This window comes from Rutidosis leptorrhynchoides, chromosome 2 (assembly GCF_046630445.1).
Source record: "Rutidosis leptorrhynchoides isolate AG116_Rl617_1_P2 chromosome 2, CSIRO_AGI_Rlap_v1, whole genome shotgun sequence".
Classification (NCBI taxonomy): domain Eukaryota; kingdom Viridiplantae; phylum Streptophyta; class Magnoliopsida; order Asterales; family Asteraceae; genus Rutidosis; species Rutidosis leptorrhynchoides.
Window position 1 is genome coordinate 236,054,677 of NC_092334.1, and position 8,016 is coordinate 236,062,692.

Genomic DNA, 8,016 nt, shown 5'->3' on the forward strand with positions numbered 1-8,016 from the left:
GTAAGTATATGTATATTAACTTGAAATTATAAAATATAATTAAACTATTAAAAATAAATATAAAAAAATATAAAAATATAAGATACATGTTATTATATTTCTATTAATAAGTATTATCTTAAGTTTACATAATATCAATTATAAACGATAATAAATAATATTAAAAATTAATATAACAATAATATTACTCTCATTACTATATGAAGCATTAGTGGCAATACATATATATATATGAAGTGTGATAAATTTAAATTATTATAATATTATCATTATTATTAATAATATTATTGTTATAAAACTTATAGATATTATTATTATGAATAATATATTATCATTATTATTACATTATTATAAAGTGTTATTATTACTATTTATAATATTAAGAAATATTATTATAGTAACTAACGAGACTAAATATAATACATATATGTACACAGATATATATATATATATATATATATATATATATATATATATATATATATATATATATATAACAGATATAATTTAAATACAGTGTATATATATATATATACAAATATACATATAGAATTACAAGTTATAATATAATTGACATGACATTATTATTACTTTCATTATTATCAGTAATATTATAGTTAGTATTAACATTAATAGTAACATTAACATTTGTATTATTAATAAATGTTAATAAGTTTATATCTAATAGAAACTATATATGTATATATATATATATATATATATATATATATATATATATATATATATATATATATATAAGAGATAATGTTATTATTAAAGGTGAATTGAAATCTATTTCATGTTTTAAATTTTTGTTAAAACGATCTAAATTTCGAATTCTGGTTTTGAGTTCATATCGGGTTCATAAGACTGTCACAGTTTTTATTTTAATTCATTCGTTCGATTTAATTACCTTAATCAACCACTTATCATTCGGTTTCATCTATATATTCAAACCCAAATGTGTTTTAGCTGTTATAAATTCGAATTATACTCATTGAATTAATTCTGCTGATGAAGAAGGAGAGGGATAGAAGAATACGGGTTATATATAAAATTTAGATTTAGTTATAACACAAATAAAACAGATTTGGATGGGTGGTCGAGAGTGTTGTGTGTTAGGATGTGGTCACGAGATCGAATCCAGAGGATGTCTATTTTTTTTGGAACACATTTCATGTGAGGTAGTATTCATAATTTTATTATTATTATTATTATTATTATTATTATTATTATTATTATTATTATTATTATTATTATTATTATTATTATTATTATTATTATTATTATTGTTGTTGTTGTTGTTGTTATTGATATGGTTATTATTATTATTATTGTTGTTATTATTATTATTACTAGTGTTATAATTATTATTATTATTATTAACATTTTTTTAAACTAATATCCTTAAGTATTAATACAATTATTATTAATATTAACATTATTATGATCATTAGAAATATTATTAAGTGTTATAAATATATAGATTAAAGATTTTGGAATAATATTATTTTTGTCATTATTATTATATGTAAAATCATATTTATTATTAACATAAGTACTATTATTATTAATGTTATCATTATCATTATTAGTAATGTATTATTGAAAATTATTATTTTTACAACTATATTATTATTATTACTATTATTTTTACTACTATTATCATTATTATTATTATTATTATTATTATAACTATGTTATTATTAAAAGATCATTAATAATAAAACTATCATTTTATCATTTTTATATCCAGATATTAGTATTATTATCTTTACTTTAGTAGTATTACAATTATTAATTTTATAAACAAAAGAGTTTTATACATCAAAAGTATATTACATACTATATTTTCTTATGAAATATTATTAATTATAATAAAACTAAATTACATATAGGGTATAAAAATATTTTAAAAGTATTATAAGTAAACACATATATAAATATAAATATTAAATTTAATATGTTATATATACATAACAATAAGTAACCATTTAAAAATATTATAATATATATATATATATATATATATATATATATATATATATATATATATATATATATATATATATATATATATATATATATATATATATATATATATATATATATATATATATATAACTTTATTCGATTTCAATTATGTGTATTAATAAATATACAAATGATATAGGTTCGTGAATCCTAGACCAACCCTTCATTCTTCAGTTGTTCAATATAGTCATATGTATTTTTACTACGAGATACATTAGGTGAGTTTCATTTGCCTTTTTACCCTTTATATTTTTGGGCTGAGAATACATGCGCAATTTTTATAAATGTTTTACGAAATAGACACAAGTAATCGAAATTACATTATATAGTTGAATGATCGAAGCCGAATATGCCCCTTTTGCTTGGTAACCTAAGAATTAGTAAACTGATCTACTAATTGACGCGAATCCTAAAGATAGATCTATTGGGCCTAACGAACCCCATCCAAAGTACCGGATGCTTTAGTACTTCGATGTTGTTTTTGTTAGACGGATTAAATTATAATAAGGCCCGAGTCCGTATGTGGTTTTAGGTTTATTTGACGGGGTGATATTGAAACGTCGGCTCATGGTGGCCAAGGTCTCGGGATCATACCCTAAGCTCTTGATACCATGTTATAGAATGAAACCCCGTGGGTTTAACTTTATTATAGCACGGTATATATAGGGATACAAGATAAATATAACCCTAAAAACCCTAACGGACCCAAGCCCACGTATTGGACTTGGGCCTAATCCTATTATCTAACACTCCCCCGCAGTCCGAACGGCGAAATCGCGAAAGTTCGGACTGGAGCAAAACAATAAACATAAACATTAAATAAATAGATGAAATAAACTTTTTTTTCTTTTCATTTGTTGCATCAAATAGCCTGATATTCGTTGATAGGGTTGCAGATTTCTTGACGGCTTCTCCTTTTCCGTAGCGTTTTTTTTACGCCGTGGCTTGCTGTGCCTAAGGATCAAGTACCGCTTTGATATGCTACTTTTGGCGACGATAACGGTATTCAACGCTGCAAAGGATGTTTTTATCATGTCCGAAGGATTTCCCGAAATGATAGGGGATATTCTTATATGCATCTTGTTAATGTCGGTTACCAGGTGTTCAATCCATATGAATGATATTTTTGTCTGTATGCATGGGACGTATATTTATGAGAACTGAATATGGAAATCTTGTGGTCTATTAAAATGATGGAAATGATTATTTATGTTAAACTAATGAACTCACCAACCTTTTGGTTGACACTTTAAAGCATGTTTATTCTCAGGTACGAAAGAAATCTTCCGCTGTACATTTACTCATCTTAGAGATATTATTTGGAGTCATTCATGACATATTTCAAAAGATGTTGCATTCGAGTCGTTGAGTTCATCAAGATTATTATTAAATCAATTATAGTTGGATATATTATAAAATGGTATGCCTGTCATCAACTTTCGATGTAATGAAAGATTGTCTTTTTAAAAACGAATGCAATGTTTGTAAAATGTATCATATAGAGGTCAAGTACCTCGCGTGAAATGTCCCGTTCTTATTGATTAAAAACGTTCCATATTAATTGATTTCGTTGCGAGGTTTTGACCTCTATATGAGACGTTTTTCAAAGACTGCATTCATTTTTAAAACAAACCATAACCTTTATTTCATAAATAAAGGTTTAAAAAGCTTTACGTAGATTATCAAATAATGATAATCTAAAAATATCCTGTTTACACACGACCATTACATAATGGTTTACAATACAAATATGTTACATCGAAATCAGTTTCTTGAATGCAGTTTTTACACAATATCATACAAACATGGACTCCAAATCTTGTCCTTATTTTAGTATGCAACAGCGGAAGCTCTTAATATTCACCTGAGAATAAACATGCTTTAAACATCAACAAAAATGTTGGTGAGTTATAGGTTTAACCTATATATATCAAATCGTAACAATAGACCACAAGATTTCATATTTCAATACACATCCCATACATAGAGATAAAAATCATTCATATGGTGAACACCTGGTAACCGACATTAACAAGATGCATATATAAGAATATCCCCATCATTCCGGGACACCCTTCGGATATGATATAAATTTCGAAGTACTAAAGCATCCGGTACTTTGGATGGGGTTTGTTAGGCCAAATAGATCTATCTTTAGGATTCGCGTCAATTAGAGTGTCTGTTCCCTAATTCTTAGATTACCAGACTTAATAAAAAAGGGCATATTCGATTTCGATAATTCAACCATAGAATGTAGTTTCACGTACTTGTGTCTATTTTGTAAATCATTTATAAAACCTGCATGTATTCTCATCCCAAAAATATTAGATTTTAAAAGTGGGACTATAACTCACTTTCACAGATTTTTACTTCGTCGGGAAGTAAGACTTGGCCACTGGTTGATTCACGAACCTATAACAATATACACATATATATCAAAGTATGTTCAAAATATATTTACAACACTTTTAATATATTTTGATGTTTTAAGTTTATTAAGTCAGCTGTCCTCGTTAGTAACCTACAACTAGTTGTCCACAGTTAGATGTACAGAAATAAATCGATAAATATTATCTTGAATCAATCCACGACCCAGTGTATACGTATCTCAGTATTGATCACAACTCAAACTATATATATTTTGGAATCAACCTCAACCCTATATAGCTAACTCCAACATTCACATATAGAGTGTCTACGGTTGTTCCGAAATATATATAGATGTGTCGACATGATAGGTCGAAACATTGTATACGTGTCTATGGTATCTCAAGATTACATAATATACAATACAAGTTGATTAAGTTATGGTTGGAATAGATTTGTTACCAATTTTCACGTAGCTAAAATGAGAAAAATTATCCAATCTTGTTTTACCCATAACTTCTTCATTTTAAATCCGTTTTGAGTGAATCAAATTGCTATGGTTTCATATTGAACTCTATTTTATGAATCTAAACAGATAAATTATAGGTTTATAGTCGGAAAAATAAGTTACAAGTCATTTTTGTAAAGGTAGTCATTTCAGTCGAAAGAACGACGTCTAGATGACCATTTTAGAAAACATACTTCCACTTTGAGTTTAACCATAATTTTTGGATATAGTTTCATGTTCATAATAAAAATCATTTTCCCAGAATAACAACTTTTAAATCAAAGTTTATCATAGTTTTTAATTAACTAACCCAAAACAGCCTGCGGTGTTACTACGACGGCGTAAATCCGATTTTACGGTGTTTTTCGTGTTTCCAGGTTTTAAATCATTAAGTTAGCATATCATATAGATATATAACATGTGTTTAGTTGATTTTAAAAGTCAAGTTAGAAGGATTAACTTTTATTTGCGAACAAGTTTAGAATTAACTAAACTATGTTCTAGTGATTACAAGTTTAAACCTTCGAATAAGATAGCTTTATATGTATGAATCGAATGATGTTATGAACATAATTACTACCTCAAGTTCCTTGGATAAACCTACTGGAAATGAGAAAAATAGATCTAGCTTCAAAGGATCCTTGGATGGCTTGAAAGTTCTTGAAGCAGAATCATGACACGAAAACAATTTCAAGTAAGATTTCCACTCGAAATAAGATTGTTATAGTTATAGAAATTGAATTAAAGTTTGAATATGATTATTACCTTGTATTAGAAAGATAACCTACTGTAAGTAACAAAGGTTTCTTGATCTTGGATGATTACTTGGAATGGATTTAGAAAACTTGAAAGTAAACTTGCAATCTTGGAAGTATTCTTGATTTTATGAAACTAGAACTTTTGGAATTTATGAAGAACACTTAGAACTTGAAGATAGAACTTGAGAGAGATCAATTAGATGAAGAAAATTGAAGAATGAAAGTGTTTGTAGGTGTTTTTGGTCGTTGGTGTATGGATTAGATATAAAGGATATGTAATTTTGTTTTCATGTAAATAAGTCATGAATGATTACTCATATTTTTGTAATTTTATGAGATATTTCATGCTAGTTGACAAATGATGGTTCTCACATGTGTTAGGTGACTCACATGGGCTGCTAAGAGCTGATCATTGGAGTGTATATACCAATAGTACATACATCTAAAAGCTGTGTATTGTACGAGTACGAATACGGGTGCATACGAGTAGAATTGTTGATGAAACTGAACGAGGATGTAATTGTAAGCATTTTTGTTAAGTAGAAGTATTTTGATAAGTGTCTTGAAGTCTTTCAAAAGTGTATGAATACATATTAAAACACTACATGTATATACATTTTAACTGAGTCGTTAAGTCATCGTTAGTCGTTACATGTAAATGTTGTTTTGAAACCTTTAGGTTAACGATCTTGTTGAATGTTGTTAACCCATTGTTTATTATAACAAATGAGATGTTAAATTGTTATATTATCATGATATTATGATATATAATATATCTTAGTATGATATATATACAGTTAAATGCCGTTACAACGATAATCGTTACATATATGTCTCGTTTCGAAATCATTAAGTTAGTAGTCTTATTTTTTACATATGTATTTCATTGTTAATACACTTAATAATATATTTACTTATCATTTAACATAATTAACCAAGTGTATCAATATCTTAATATGATTCATATGTACCTAGTAAGACGTTGTTATAACGATAATCGTTATATATATCGTTTTCGAGTTTCTTAAATTAATAGTCTCATTTTTATGTATATAACTCATTGTTAAAATACCTAATGAGATACATACTTATAATAAAATCATGTTAACTATATATATAACCATATATATGTCATCGTATAGTTTTTACAAGTTTTAACGTTCGTGAATCACCGGTCAACTTGGGTGGTCAATTGTCTATATGAAACCTGTTTCAATTAATCAAGTCTTAACAAGTTTGATTGCTTAACATGTTGGAAACACTTAATCATGTAAATAACAATTTCATTTAATATATATATAAACATGAAAAAGTTCGGGTCACTACATCGCGATGAAACCAATTGTTGTGAATCGTTTATAATTGATATGGACTTCGTCCGGATGGATTAGGACGGGTCGCTTCAGAAGATGAAGATGACGAGGTCGAAGAAGAGTATGAAGATGAAGACGAAGACTAGTTTATGCTTATTGTATTTTTTTTTTAATTTTCATGTACTTTTATTTAATGTTTATTGTAATGTAATGTAATGTTTAACTTTAATGCAATGTTTCTTTTTTAAACAACACTTTTATTCAAACCACAAATTCAAACGGTTATATTTTTTGAAATACAACATAATTAAACTAAAGTTAAAAGACAACCACAAACACAAACGTTTACATGATACTTAATCTTCTTGGGATTCAGGAACGTCCGACCAGAATTAACCATCACTGTAGTAACCGGAACAACATGGCGGAGAGTAGTCTTTATAAATCAAATACAGAGATATTACATTTGAACGCCATGAGAGCTTCTTTGATCGAGTCCCAAACTTTTTCGGTCCGAAGACTCATCGCCGACAATTCGGGAAGACAATCGTCTTCAAAGTATAGAACATCCGTGTGTTCGAAGGGTACGTTTTGCTTCAAGAAAGCTAATAAACTTTCTAAGCCGAAGTCACGAATGTCGATTTTCGGCAAACGTGACTTTTTTACCACTAGTGTAATCATACACTTTGTACTCTGTATCGAAACCACCACCGTAGTAAACGTTGAACGAAGCAATCATGGGGGGGAGTAGTCAACATTTTTTGTTTAAGTTTGTAGTTTGATTTTGAGAAAATAGATGATGAAGTCTGTGTTTAATGAGTTGTGAAAGCTTGTTTATATAGAGGTGGGTAAAAGTAGCAGTTTTTTCAAAAAAAAAAAAAGAAAAAGAAAAAAAAGACGGTTCATTTTATAGCCGTTGGGTTTTGAATTTTTTTTTTAATTTTAAAATTTTAAATAATTATAATAATAATAATAATAATAATAATTATAATAATTATAATATTAATAAAATATTAATTATTAGACGTGGGGTCAA